This window comes from Patella vulgata, chromosome 3 (genome assembly GCF_932274485.2).
Source record: "Patella vulgata chromosome 3, xgPatVulg1.2, whole genome shotgun sequence".
Classification (NCBI taxonomy): Eukaryota; Metazoa; Mollusca; class Gastropoda; family Patellidae; genus Patella; species Patella vulgata.
In genome coordinates, this window is record NC_065881.2 from 44348811 (window position 1) to 44364391 (window position 15581).

Here is a 15581-nt window from a genome sequence, read left to right on the forward strand (position 1 = left end):
ACAGCCCGAAGATTAGGAATACCTGCACGTGTGACGTCGAAGGTTGCATGCGAAGATTGAGAGCTTGGTGTACATGTTGATAAACATTACGAAGCGTTAGACGTACAACACTTTCTGAGATAAAAATCACGGAAAAAGACGTGGGCAGTGGATAATCGGAGAATTGAATTGGGATTCGATATTTGTAATAAATAGTCAGCGATTAAAGACAACATCGTCTTGTGTATACAATGAATTCTCCTCCAACTTCGCCCCCGTTGCTATAGGTACCAAGAGAGTTAAGTCACATGATACAAACATGATCGATTTTTATAGCAGGGTATTCCTTGGCAATTACAATGTTTTGAGAAGGATTTGAAAGAGAGAGAGAGAAATGTGGTTTAACGTCTACTCGACACAAACTAGGTCATTTCAGGACTAAGATATGGTTTAATTTTATTTCAATAATTCGCTTGCACGTAGGGGTCTTTAGCAGTGGGAGGAAACCGGAGGACCAGAAGAAAACCCACGAGGTTGGACAGGCAACCCTACTCCTTGTCACGTACAACCGGGGATTCGTAACCACACCAGTTGACTCAAGGACAGGCCGTATGATACAGCACGCACTTGCTAACCATTGGGCCATCCAACCCCCACCCCCTCCGAGAAGGATTTGAAGCAAAATTATGATAAATTAATTAGTTTGAATATGTTTTTAGTCCAAATATATCATCAAATCACCCAGTTTGTATGCTGGAATGTATCTATATGTTTCATCAAAATCGGATAAAAATTGTGACCTCTAGAGGGTCCAAAACCTTCGTATCACACACTTCTACACAATTTGCATACAAAGAGCGGCCATTTTGTCGGGCAGTTTCATTTCGATTTTCTCGAAATACAACTTAAACTTCATTATGGTGGAATGGTGATGTATTTAAACGTTTTTTAAAATCGGAAAAAAATTGTGACCTCTTGATAATCCGCAAGCTAAAAAGCTAAAAATGAGATTTTTCGAACAATCAGGGGACATAATCTAGGAAGTTAAGTTCAGGTATCCGGGATTATCAAAAGGAACCAACATCTTAGTGTGTAATGGTGATATATTCACACGTTTTTTTAAATCGGATAAAAATTGTAACCTCTACAGGGATCACAAGCTAAAAACGTGATTTTTCATACAATCAGGGGCCATAATTCAGGAAGTTATGGTCCGATATGCGTGAATATTGAAAGGATCTGTGGGTTATAAACATACATTTCAAGTTTAAACCAAATCGGATAAAAATTGTGACCTCTACAGTGTTCACAAGCTAAAAACGCGATTTTTTGTACAATCAGGGACCATAATCCATGAAGTTACGGTCCAATACATGCCAATATCGAAAGGAACCGAGATCTTGGGGAGATAAACCTATATTTCAAGTTTTGTTGAAATCGGATAAGAATTGTGACCTGTAGAGTGTTCACAAACAATTGTGGACGGACATCCGGACGGATGGACAGGGGCGACAACAATATACGTCCACTTTTTTAAATAAGTGATTAGTATTCGTTAAATCATCACTACATCCTGAATAAATGATTAATTATTTATTAATATTCCCAAATTGGGGGACTATTTGTTGCCGTAGTTTGCGAAAGACACTGAAGATGGGCTAGACAGATCGATACATAAATACCTTCATATTTCAATATATGCATTTAAATGCTCAGGGGCAAGGTTTGATTCGTCATACTATTTGTACCCATTCCCAGTGGAAGTAAAATTCCAGGAACGAACTTACAACGGTTGCCCCTAGTAGAATACGGCACAATGTGTATTATTATTTAATTTACAATTTATAGTTATTCTTGTTACATGCGAACTGGCACATGTGTTGAATTTGGAATCACTACTAATGGTTAAAAAAAGATCAACAAATCTGTTTTCACTAAATTTATTGAAATAGATAATATGATAGTAAATAACAGAAATAATGAATTTCATACACATACAAATGCATACATACAAGCTGAAAATCTGAGCACTGAAGAATCGTGTGAATATCTATGTGCTATTACCGTTTCACAAATTTTCCGTGCAGAGCAAGGGGTCAGCAATCAAGTAACGCCTTCTTGATTAAAGTAACAATTCTATTCAGGGGCGGATCCAGGGGGGGGGGGGGGTGAAGGCCCCCCCCCCCCCCCTGCTCGGCTACATAATTTTTTTTGTAAATCAACACTTTTTATGAGAAAGGTTTCTCGGCCGTGTGCTTTATCCTTTATCGTCAGATTTGGGACAGGATGGGCACTCAAAGCACGAGATAATGATATAGACATTATGTGATATCACAATTAATGCTTTGCATCCATGAAATTGAATCACAAAGTCATTGTATTAATTCATAATAAAAATTGACGTCAAACGAGGTGTTGAATTTCTCTTTTTAAAAAGCTCAATGTGTATGTATATACGCCAAAATGACGATAGAGACCAAGCGGGAGGGGGGAGAGATACATTGTCTCAGGAACATGACCTCCCCCCCCCCTGCAAAAATTCCTGGATCCGACCCTGCTATTTATACTTGTAAAAGCGTGCACAAGCTTATTCAGGGTTCGTATTGGAAAACCTTTGGTATCAAGAAGACTGCACTTCTGTTGCTTTATTTAAAAAGATAACTGATATTAAACTATAAAATTTACTGAGCTACATCCGTTTGAGGTTGCCCAAGTAAATAAAATTAAGTGCCAAAAGATTCGTTCCCCCGTCAGGTAGCGCATTCGTACGTAGAACATTTTGCATTATATATTATACCTGATAATGTTAAAACTATATTCATTGTTATAAATATTGTTTAAAGATAGGTTGCCAGGCAACAAAACATACGGCTACAGCAGCTAAATCGTCCGAGCAGTCGACAAGGGTTGTTGCATATTTATTCCTTTACAAGACAGTTCCATACAGATCAGATTATAAATTTTGTCGTTTGAGGGTTTACAAGGTTCTACAGGCTGAAACAAGGGTCTCAACTCTGGAAGTAATCTACAGAAATTGTTGAAATTCGACAGGCTTTTTCGTTTTACTAATTTAAATAATGCATATAAATTTCATACTGATCACATGATCACTTTTGTCATTCAAACGTTCACAAGGTTCACAATCGCCATAACTCTAGAAATTATTGACGGAAATTGCTGAAAATCAATAGACCTCTGTTTCACAAAATTTAAATAATGCATATAAATTTCATACATATCGGATGATAACTCTAGAAGTAATAAACGGAAATTGCTGAAATTCAATAGGATTCTTCTCTTGACTAATTTAAATGACACATGTAAATTTCATACAGATCGGCAGAGCATTAGAGCATTCCAATGGTGCAACAAAGTGAAACAAGGGCCATAACTGTAGAAAAAATTGACGGAAATTGCTGAAATTCAATAGGATTTTTCTCTTGACTAATTTAAATGGCAAATATAAATTTCATACAGATTGACAGTTAACTTAAGAAGTTAGAGCGTTCACAAAGTGCAACAGAGTGAAACAAGGGCTATAACTCTAGAAGTAATTGATAGAAAATGGTGAAATTCAATAGGCTTCTTTGTTTCACTAATTTAAATCATGCATATAAATTTCACAAAGATTGGGTGATAACTTTTGGCGTTAACAGCGTTCACAAGGTTCAATAAGGTGAAACAAGGGCCATAACTCTAGATGTAGTGAACGTAAATTGCTGAAATTCAATAGGCTTCTTTGTTTCACTAATTTAAATAACGCATATAAATTTCAGAAAGATTGGATGCAGGGGCGTACATAACGATTTTGTTTGGGGGGGTGTTTAACCAAAATGCGACCGACTGATGCACATACCCCCAGTACGAGTGACGCAGTCAGGAGCCGCGCACCTCAGATGCGAGTTTTCTAGGGGCCATGTGCAGAGCAGATCTAGAAGCTGGGAATAGGGGGTGGGTAGGGGTGGTTCCAAATCTAGGGCGCCATCCACAATCCCACCCCACAATGAATGTCATCAAAATACTAGCTAAAACATTAAGCATCCCAGTATAACCTAGACAGTATTGTATAATTATATAGTTGTTAGCAGATCGTTGTCTCACCGGAAAGCAGTTTTATTTAAGTTGACATAAAGTTTATGTCATATACGATGATTGTGCCTTTAAAGGGACAATAACACTCTTGCTGGCTTGAAAGCTCCAGAAAATAAATAATATCTCTATCTAAGTACAAGATGTTTAAGTGTCCTACCTGTTGTGTAAATTATCCATTACATCCTATTTTACTTGTAAAAGGTATAAAGATATTCACACTTCTGTGTTCATAATTTCAGCTTACATATTTGTTTCAATAAAAGTAGTAAAAATATATGTACTTTGTTCTTTCTTAACCATTAGTTGTCATATCAAATTGAATCCATACAGATATCAAAACATGTTCCAGTCCGCATATAACGAGAATAAATATAAATTGTAAATGCACCGTTTTTCTGGTTCAGACACCTGTTCAGTTGTCTTTTATACAATATGGCAGTTAACTGGCATCCATTATTTCCCCTTATTCTAGAATATTAATAAATAATTTATACATAATAATTAATTCAGGATATAGTGACTATTTAATGGAAAAGTCACAAGTACTACTCACTTATCAATAAACTTACTGACGTTGGTAAACTTGATTACCCAATCAACATTCTTAATCTCCTAATTAAGTGGTGAGATTAACAGAATTTATTCCCATAAAAGTTTTAATATACAACATCTACATTACTAATGTATAGACTACTCTCTCTGGTTCTAAATTATAACACAGAGAGAAATATAAAACAAAAATTAACGTATATTGTAGCACTTTGGCCCTTGAGACAATTTTGGGTCTTTATAAAATTGTCTCTTCAATTTTGTCTATAAAGTCAAATCACACATACTTAATAAACGTGGATATAGTTATTCGTAAAAAACAGTGATATTTTGGTCAAATTACAATCATTGTCAAAATAGTCATCAAATTCTGGGTGTTTATTGACATATGGTTGTTAGACTAAATAAGGTAATATCTATCTCTATTAGTGGTGGGAAATAAACAAGTTTATTACGTATTTTCAATGGAAAAGTACCAAGGACCTGCCGAAATGAGATAGGTATAAATTGAAGGGTTGAAGTGAGTTTTAACTAGACTCTCACCAGATTATTCCAAGAAGCCATTATATATTTGAGAACGAGGAACCTGCAAAGTTATTTCCAGTGAAACTATTATTACTGTAGTATTATTTAAGATCACAAGGAAACACAACAAATAAAGAAGTCAGTAGTACTACAATATATGGCATGGTTACTATGTGATTTAGTTTTAGAACCTAACGATATCTTTAACTTGCTTTTTCTCAAAACTACCTTTTCTGACTTGGGCAACCTCAAACGGACATAGCTCAGTAAATTTCATAGTTTAATATCAATTATCTTTTTAAATAACGCACATTCGAAAAGTGCTGAGACAGTTGAAAATGATGACTCTTTTACCATAACATGTTCAAAACGGGTTGTAGATGTTCAAATAAATATGTAAATCATGATTTTGTTATTTTTGTCCCTTTTCAACTGATACACGGCCATTTTTCAACTGATACACAGCCACTTTTCAAAAGTGGCCGTGAAAAGTGGCAGTGTATCGGTGTATACCCTCCCATTTTCATCAAAGAGTCGAGAAAAAGTATGGGTATAACTTAATTTAATCAACCTGTTTATAATATCATGCCTTATGTATTGGACGTTAAATTTGTAATATATAACAACAACAACATTATTGATAAACTGTATCATTAAAAGAAAATTTGTTATCCGTGTGGCTTTTGTAGAGGAACTCAAACGAAAATTTCGGATATGTAACTGGCAAATTTTAAGAAATAAAAATACTCTATTTGTTGAAAATGTTTAACAAAAGTTTCCCCATATAGGCTAGTAGAGGTATATATTTCTTGGGAATTAAATGCGGAATGAATGTTTGTTACATATTCTTAACCAGTATGGGGTGTAGTATTCCAGAAAAATTCCCCCCCGTCAATCGGTTTTGGGGGAAAAAAATTGTGGCCGGTTAAAATTTTGGCCTCCAGTGATCACATAAAAAGAGAGATAATTTCGGTATGAATAGATTTTCGACATTTTCTGACGAATTATCATGGTAAAATCTCGCACACAATTCACAAAAGAATCAGAGAATAATATTTGGTGATAATAAATTCAGAAATCATATGACATCATCATTGAAATCCAAGATGGCGGCCAAAATCTCATAAGTTATCAATTTCAAGTTAAATATATCTTGTAATATGTCTATCCAGAGGTTTATATATCATCTGAGTACGATTAACATAGTAAAAACTCATTTAACACGGTATTAAATCCGGGAAAATAATATTTGTGACTCACCGATTAGTCCCCATCGTCATCTAGATCAACTGCTTCCACATTCGTGCAGTTCTCTCCGCGGCAACCGCCACAAACATCAACACATTTGAGACCATTTTTACGGCACATGCACATTTGTGCCGCATTGGTTCCGGATCGACTTGCATTTACACCTCAAAAAGTTGAGTACCGGGTCGGGAGCTGGTGGCAAGTCCGCTCGGACTGGCTCATAAGATCCACTGTCATTCGCCCATCCCCATTCGGTTGGATCCAATGCAGATTTGTCCAATTTTGCCCATATGACTACTTGCAAATGTACTCTTAGTGCGTGGAAGTGTGCCGTTCTATCAGTTGGGGGCATACACTCGACGTCAATCCGGCTCTTTACATTGCGTAGAGTGCTGTGAAAGTGACGCCGACACCACCGTGGTGTCAACGGCCCTAAACTACGCTAAAAATGAACAACCGGTAACGGTAGTAGCGAATGACACAGACATTTTAGTTCTGCTAATCCATCATTGGAGTGAGAATATGCACGATATTTATCTCAGGCAAGAAACATCGAAGAAAGGGACAGTAGTCCGGGTGTTCAGCATACGCGGTGTTTGTGCAACCCTGGATCGTACGCTGAAAGACAATATTCTTTTCGCCCATGCCTGGTCAGGCAGCGACACGGCTTCGCAGTGTTATGGGCAAGGAAAGAATTCAATAATAAAATATTTGTGCGACAAAGGCGTGCAAAGTTGGGCTAAGATAATATCTAAATTGAACAGTTCACCGGATTCTGTTGGGAAAGCTGGTAGTGCCCTCTTTGGACACATTTACGGTCATACCGGAGACGGCGGACTAGCTCGCTTGCGGTTCACAAAATTTAGAACGATGATGGCTGAAAAGAACTGGATTGACGTAGAGCGTATGCCCCCAACTGATAGAGCGGCACATTTCCACGCACTAAGAGTACATTTGCAAGTAGTCGTATGGGCAAAATTGGACGAATCTGCATTGGATCCAACCGAATGGGGATGGGCGAATGACAGTGGATCTTATGAGCCAGTCCAAACGGACTTGCCACCAGCTCACGACACGGTACTCAACTTTTTGAGGTGTAAATGCAAGTCGACCCGGAACTAATGCGGCACAAATATGTGCACGTGCCGTAAAAATGGTCTCAAATGTGTTGATGTCTTTGGCCTTTGCCGCGGAGAGAACTGCACGAATGTGGAAGCAGTTGATCTGGATGACGATGGGGACTAATCGGTGAGTCACAAATATTATTTTCCCGGATTTAATACCGTGTTAAATGAGTTTTTACTATGTTAATCGTACTCAGATGATATATAAACCTCTGGATAGACATATTACAAGATATATTTAACTTGAAATTGATAACTTATGAGATTTTGGCCGTCATCTTGGATTTCAATGATGACGTCATATGATTTCTGATTTTATTATCACCAAATATTATTCTCTGATCGTTTTGTGAATTGTGTGCGAGATTTTACCATGATAATTCGTCAGAAAATGTCGAAAATCTATTCATACCGAAATTATCCCTCTTTTTATGTGATCACCGAAGGCCAAAATTTCAACCGGCCACAAATTTTTTCCCAAAACCGATTGACGGGGGGAATTTTTCTGGAATACTACACACCATACTGGTTCAGAATATATAACAAACATTCATTCCGCATTTAATTCCCAAGAACTGGGAATCCACTCGTTCCACTATTAGGCTACAGGACCTTAAACAGTGTGTATAAATTTAAAGTCAATCGGATATTAATTTTAGCCACTTGAGCGTCCACAAGATTTTTCAAAGTGATCAAGGGCCATAACTCTGGCAGTAATTATCGGAAATCGCTGAAAATCAATAGGCTTCTTCGTCTCATGACCATAAACACTGTGTATAAATTTAAAGTCAATCGGATATTAACTTTGACCTCTAGAGCGTCCACAAGATTTTTTGAAGTGATCAAGGGCCATAACTCAAGGATATCAACTTTAGCCTCTAGAGCACCACCGGACGGACAGGGGCGACAACAATATACAACCACATTTCAATGTGGGCGTATAAAAACAACAACATATAATTCAAACGTCAACCAGACTATTTCAGACTTCGCATCTTATCGTTTCACGAATAGTCTGTGCAGAGCACATAGTCGGCAATCACGTAACGCCTTCTCGATCAAAGGATCAATTCTATTTATACATGTACAAGCGTGCACGAGCTTATTCAGGGTTGATATTGGAAAACTTTTGGTGTCAAGGCAACTGCAGTTCGGTTGCTTTATTTAAAAAGATAACTGATATTAAACTGTAAAACTGACAAAGCCATATCCGTTTGGGGTCGCCCAAGTCAGAAAGGGTAGTTTTGAGAAAAACAAGTTAAAGATATCGTTATGTTCTAACACTAAATCACATAGCCACCACGCCATATATTTGTTAATTTTTGTTTAATATTTCTCTCAGTGTTCATAGAACCAAAGAGAATAGTTCATTCCTTAGTAATGTAGGCCTTGTATATTTAATCTCCGATTCGAGATTATTAATAAATAATTAATCATTTATTCAGGATACTAATATATATATATAACCACTAAGTAACAATACTCACCAGAAATTTATATAATTAACGATTTCACGCTCTACTGGCGACGGTTCCACTTACTGACGCACATGAAAGATAACTGGCAGTTTCACTCAGATAGTGAGCGGTAGACTAAATAGTGACGTTTTCTTAATTAGTCACGCTTTTTCCAATTTCTCCCACAAGCGCCTGACTAGTGATATGTTCGGATAAACTCACGTTTGTTTAATTACTCACGTTATTTTTGCATACTGACACAAGTAAGGAATACTAACCAATTAACTTAAATCTTCACCTTATGATTATTACTGACCATTTATAGGAATACTGATGTACGGTGCAAGTACTGACAGGTTTAAGCGACTACTGACAACATGTATATTTCTCACGAGTTTCCATGAATAGTAACCACAATTAAGCTTTTCTACTTGCTTGATGGATATTCTAACGCAGAAGCCTGTTATTAAAAGCTCTGAGACCAGTTCTACACACTATGCATATTGCCGTGTGAATAATTTTAATTAGACTTGTGTGAAATTGGTGTAAAGTCTATATAATAAAAATTTGTTTTAAATACATACCACTTGTATATGGTCATTTTATGTGCTCTTTAATAAATTGATCCTCTAAATCCACCCACCGATGGCCAATTAAGCACACTTGCTATATTTTTTGCACATTAATATGTGGGCGTATAAAATGTATAGGACAGATAACACAAGTAGCAGATTATGGTTAGCTTCACAGGTCTCATAAGATTATAATACTTCCTTCTTAAGATATCCTTGCCACGTTTTTTCCATGTTAAGTATTTTGTTCTACTGTCTAATCTGTACTTTAGTAATTTTAACCATGATAACATAAAATATTATGTTATACTGAATGGGCATTGATTTCTATTGACGAGGTTTGGCTTAAAAAAAACATAACAGGAGAAACATAAGATCAAACATGCAGAGAAAACATCCCTGGTTTTACCCTTGATGAAAATCAATACATAAAATACATTTAATCATATCAGCTATTGCATATCTGCTGGAGCTAGTTTCCAATAAAAGCAATATTTTGTCTATGCCAATCTGCAGACTTCCCTACCAAGGGCCTCTCCTCACAAAATTTGAGAATACCAGTATGATCATTAAAAAAGATTACTTGTAAAATATATAAATACAAAAGAGCTTTTTATCATTTTAATATCCTTGCATTAATGTTAATAAGACAATTGGAACTGTGACTAATACAATTTTTGCAAAATAACTAAGGAATTGATACTAGGAGTAGGGTTGCCTGGCCACCCCCTGTGGGTCTTTAAGTTTCCTCTCACTTCTAAAGACACTTACTGTGACTTACGCGCAAGCACATTATTGAAATAAAAGTAGTACCATTTGTTTGTCCGAAAATGACAATAAACATCAAACACAAAACGGGTTGAATGCCATAATTGAAGGATGAAATAGCTTCAGGCTTCAACAGATATATTTAGCCAGGTCTAAATATAATGTTATATAATTTGGTAAAAATACAATTTTTGTAGTGTAAGTTGATCAAGTCTGTGATGCCATGAGGCTCATTTGCAACTAGAAATTTTAAAGAGATTGTGAAATGAAATTCTGACATGAAAGGTAAAAGGAACCTGATTCCTGGAGAAATTGTTTTGGTGCTTAGTCTTAGTCTTGGTGCTTAGTCTTATATCGCAGTTTTGATTTTTCTGGATGATATGTAAAATAAATATTGAAAAAATGTCTTTATGTTATTTATGATATTTTATTACTTAATGATGAATAAAAACTCCCGAGTGTTCATTCCAGCTTTGTTTTTATCACATGCCTTCTTGCTCACTTTTCCACCCAACCAATAACGTAATATGAAAGCTTATTGTTTTTGTTAAGGCTATTAGTATTATTTTTTTTTTTTTTTTTTGTTATTTTCCCACAATCTAACCATCAGATCTTTCTGAAATTTTGACCTACCCCCATAAAATCTGCAATTTTAGAATTTTAATTTTCGAAAATTCGTCACTGTGATTTCGTCCTAGAAGTTGAGACCAGCTTGTCAACTTCTTTAATACTTGCACGATATTCATGAAATTCAGAATGCAAGTAGATCTTACTGACGCAACTTGAAAGACGTCATTAGAAATTTTCTAATTTATCTCCCCTTGGAGTAATTAAGGATCAAAGTTTTTAAAAAAAATCGACAAAATATAGGTCAGATTGCCTTGAATTTTTTTTTTCCTGTACTAGCTAAGAAATTACTGATGCATTCACAAAATATGAAGTTTATTGATCTAACCGGAAGTACCACCATCTTGAAATGTGAAAAATCCCTAAGGCTTTTGCAATATTTTACTTACAGACATGGGAGTTACATTTTCTGAATCCTTGAAGGAATGCTTAAAATTTTGATCTACGTCAACTGATGGTCACCATTTTGAACTGAATATGAAAAATAGTGAAAAATCTACATTAAAAGGCTCGTAAATAAACACAATAGGCCATAGTTTGTTGAATTTCTCTATTTCAGAAATTAATACATTTCTGGAAAGCCTGGTTCATGGTCGAATTTTTGGTATTTGAATATTTCATTATTTCTAATTTCGCATTTGACGTTTTATTAGAAATAATCGAAATCGCCCGCCGTTTCGTGAATTCGTCTCCTATTTTGGAAATCAATACATTTCTGGTTAGCCTTCTTCCAAGAATGGGTGGTGGCCTTGGAATCAATATATTTTCAAAACATTTAACGAATCCGAAAACACCAAAATTTACTGATGAAAAAATTGACCTACATAGTTTAACATTGTAACTGTTAATTTTTACTCTTTTTGTAAATATTCTTAATATTTTGGTAAGTATAATTTGTAATTTACAACAACATAGACCAACATTTTTAGCAATTATTTTATTTATGGTTATTAGATCTATCAGCTCATTAAATTTTGTTTGTAAATTCGGTACTTTATGCTAAATATGTTTTAATAATATTGACTAGAAGGTATCAAGTGAATACTCCTGGGGTATTTCCAACTTATCAATTAATTGCACATTTATCTTTTTCAAAAGCATCGAGCAATCAAACTGATTATCTATATTTAGTCCAAGCATAAAATGTTAACAATCAAACTCATTCAAGATTTTGAAGTACCTTTTAGTGAAACTATCCACCAGTCTCATCACTCTTCATTAGTTAGAATCAAAGTTATATCTTGTCCCAAAGCATCAACCAATGAAATTGATTAGCTCTGCTTAGCTTAAGTGGGAAATGTTAATCATTGAACTCAGTCAAGACATTCACCTAATGAACATCTACATCAAGTTTAAACATTCTACTTCAATTGAACTGTTTTTCGTTACTTAGCCGAAGCAGAAAATTCTCATTATCGAACTTAGTCAAGGTATTGATGTAATGAAACTATACATCAAGTTCCATCAATCTCACTTAATTAGAACCAGAGTTATCATGACCCAAATCCTCAACCAATTAAATTGCCTATCTCTGCAAGTACCCTAAGCAATGCTCAATCTCAAACTTTATCAAAGCATTCACCTCTTTTTTAATGAACTCCTACATCAAGTTTGAACATTCTACCTCAATTAGAAGGAGAGTAATTGTGTTCCAAAGTCTTGACAAATCAAATTGCTTATCGCGCTGCTTACCCAAGTCGAATATGATCATTAATCAAGGTACTGATGTAATGAAACTCTACACTAAGTTTCATTACACTCAGTTAGAATGAAAATTATCTTAGCTTTAGCTTTAGCTTTAGCAGAAAAATCTCATCTTTGAACTCCATCAAGGCATCCACCTAATAAACAATAACACCAAGTTTGAATATGCTATCTCAATTAGAAGGAGACTTCTTGTGTCCCAAAGAGTGTGACAGATGGACGGACAGACAGACCCATTTTAATAGAGAGAGAGAGAGAGATGAGTTTAATGTCGACTCAATATAAACTAGGTCATTTCCAGAGAAAATCCACGAGGTTGGACAGGTGACCCTACTCCTTGTCATGTACAAGCGGGGAATCGAAACCACACCACTTGACTTTATACAGACCCATACAATGTGCACCAGTTAATCATATGGCCACCAACCGCCCTAGCTAATTGTAGACACACAGCATAAGATTTGTATGGGACATAACATGGCTTAGTAGATCGGGCAGTATAGCAAGTAAGTCTCAAATTCTATACTAGTCTTGGTTGATAAAGCCAACCTGAATTCGCCCAAGGTTTCAAATTTGAGCACAGAAATTTCACATACTATAATGAACCCATTAACCTAGCATAGGACACTATTCCCACCATATATGTCTCTCCACACCCTATAACAGACATTTCATCTACCTGTATGCATTTTGTAATTTAAAATGACCTATGACAACAATTGGCAAAAGTACAGTATTTTAACTGTGATACTAGGCAACTGACTACTTATTCAAACCTGATCAATTTTGGCTGTCACACTACTGGTTGAAATCTTGCTATGAGCTGAAAGCGTGAGAAGGCTGTATTAGCTATAACTAGACTTTGACTTGAGGCTTCAGGTCTTCAGGAATAGTAGTATCAGTTGAGTAGTTATTTACTTGTTCTATGGAGTTGTTTATGTAGTGAGCTTTTAATACAATATTATATACATATATGTTTTTCTTCAAGAGATCTGTGAACCACTTATTTTAAGACTTTGTTTATTCTGTATGAATTTTAGTGAAAAAAATCTAAACATAAAAATCGTATCTATCACATCTGGATTAAAAGGTAAGACACAATTCAAATTTATTATTTAATCATGTATCCTTTTTTTTTATGATTGTACCTTTTTTAAATTCAAATATTGTATTTTTCTAAATGATTGTACTGTGCATAATTTAAAACTTTGAATTTTGCCATTTGCAAGCATTATCAGGTCAGAGCTTATTTACAAGTATACAATACTATATTTGAATTTAAAAATTTAACTAGAGGTTCAATAAACCAGTTGGCCAACAGATATGCCCAGTTTGAGGTGGGGTGTTGGATGGCCGAATGGTTAGTGTATCATAAGGTCTGTCATTGAGTCAACTGGCGTGGTTTCGATTCCCCGGTTGTATGTGACAAGGAGTAGGGTCGCCTGTCTAAACTCGTGTGTTTTCTCCGGGTCTTCCGGTTTTCTCCCACTGCTAAAGGCTCCTACGCACAAGTGAATTATTGAAATAAAACTGAACCATATGTTAGTTGAAAATCAACAGGCTTCTTCGTCCCAGGACCTTAAACAGTGTGTATAAATTTCAAGTTAATCATCGGATATTAATTTTAGTGTCTAGAGCATCCACAAGATATTTCAAAGTGATCAAGGGCCATAACTCAGGCAGTAATTATCGAAAATCGTTGAAAATCAATAGGCTTTTTTGTCTTATGACCTTAAACACTGTATAAATCGGATATTAACTTTAGAATCTAGAGTGTTCACAAGATATTTTAAAGTGATTAAGGGCTAGAAATTCACGCTAATCTCCAAATCTAATTCGCGCAAGGATTCTTGCAAGAGCCTACGCTGCGAATCTACAAGGATTCGGGTAAAAAAATTAAAAAAAAAAAAAAATCTCGGAGAGCTGTCGAGTACGACTATTGAATGTCAGTCAGTGTCAGTGTTCATAATCAGTTGTAGGCCTATTTTGTCGGCTTTCGCCGATTGATGTTTAATCTAGCTGATTGGTAAAACAATGAATCGGCCACTATGGTATCATACAATGGTTAATTATTACTTGTTAATAAAGAAGTCAATCAACTTGCTTGTCGGCTACAACAGTCATACCTTAGTGAGAATCTAACATATGTTGTTCATAATCCAAGTAATTAGCACATTTAACGGTGATTTTGATAATCCGGTAAAAAAAACAAAACAAGCTTGCTGATAATTAATAGTACTTTCAGTAAAATAAGCCACGTGGCGAATGAAGACGATCTCGGCATGTTTTGCGAATAGCTGAAAGAGGCTTAATTTTAAAAATATTATTGAAGGCTATATCATAGTCGTACAGAATTTTATTTTATAGCCATTTCAGTTGTGGTTGTCACATGATCATTGTGCCGTTAGACTATCATCGACAATGAATAAAAACTTTTGCAAGTTAGGTGACTAATTATGTGGTGGACAAAAGAATATAAATTGTGCTATGAAGAAATCCCATGGTGCCGTATCAGCTTATTTTGGCTACGGCATTTTCTGGATATTACTTTTGACACTATTTAAGTGTTTACCAAAAATTCCATCTGATTGTTTTATTTTTATCATTGTTGTTGAATTTTGGTGATATAAAGTAACACATTAAAAACAATCTTGTTTTTTAGACAATATTGTTAATTAAGATTCAGAGGATTCGTGCAGATTTCATATATGAGAATCCTCTTAGATTCTTGCAAAAAATGACAAATTTCTAGCCCTAGCAAAAGTCTTAAACACTGTGTATTAACTTTAGACTGTAGAGTGTCCACAAGCAATTGTGGACACGACGGATGGACCTATGGACGGACGGGGTCGACGACAATATAAATAAAAATGAGGTTTAATGTCCAACATTTCACTTAATTAGAACTAAAGTTATCGTGTCCCAAAGCATCAAAC

The 15581-nt window shown here is 35.4% G+C and overlaps 2 protein-coding genes across 2 annotated transcripts in view; one reads left to right on the forward strand and one right to left on the reverse strand.

The window, feature by feature from the left end:
* The window catches only part of LOC126814972 (ATP-dependent DNA helicase Q4), a 176836-nt gene that overhangs the window by 63229 nt on the left and 98026 nt on the right, over positions 1–15581 (reverse strand). The gene's annotated exons all lie outside the window — the stretch shown is intronic.
* The window catches only part of LOC126814973 (B1 bradykinin receptor), a 40060-nt gene continuing 37911 nt past the window's right edge, over positions 13433–15581 (forward strand). The window contains exon 1 of the mRNA XM_050540463.2: positions 13433–13735. The gene's annotated coding sequence lies outside the window, so the exon portion shown is untranslated. The remainder of the gene's footprint in view (positions 13736–15581) is intronic.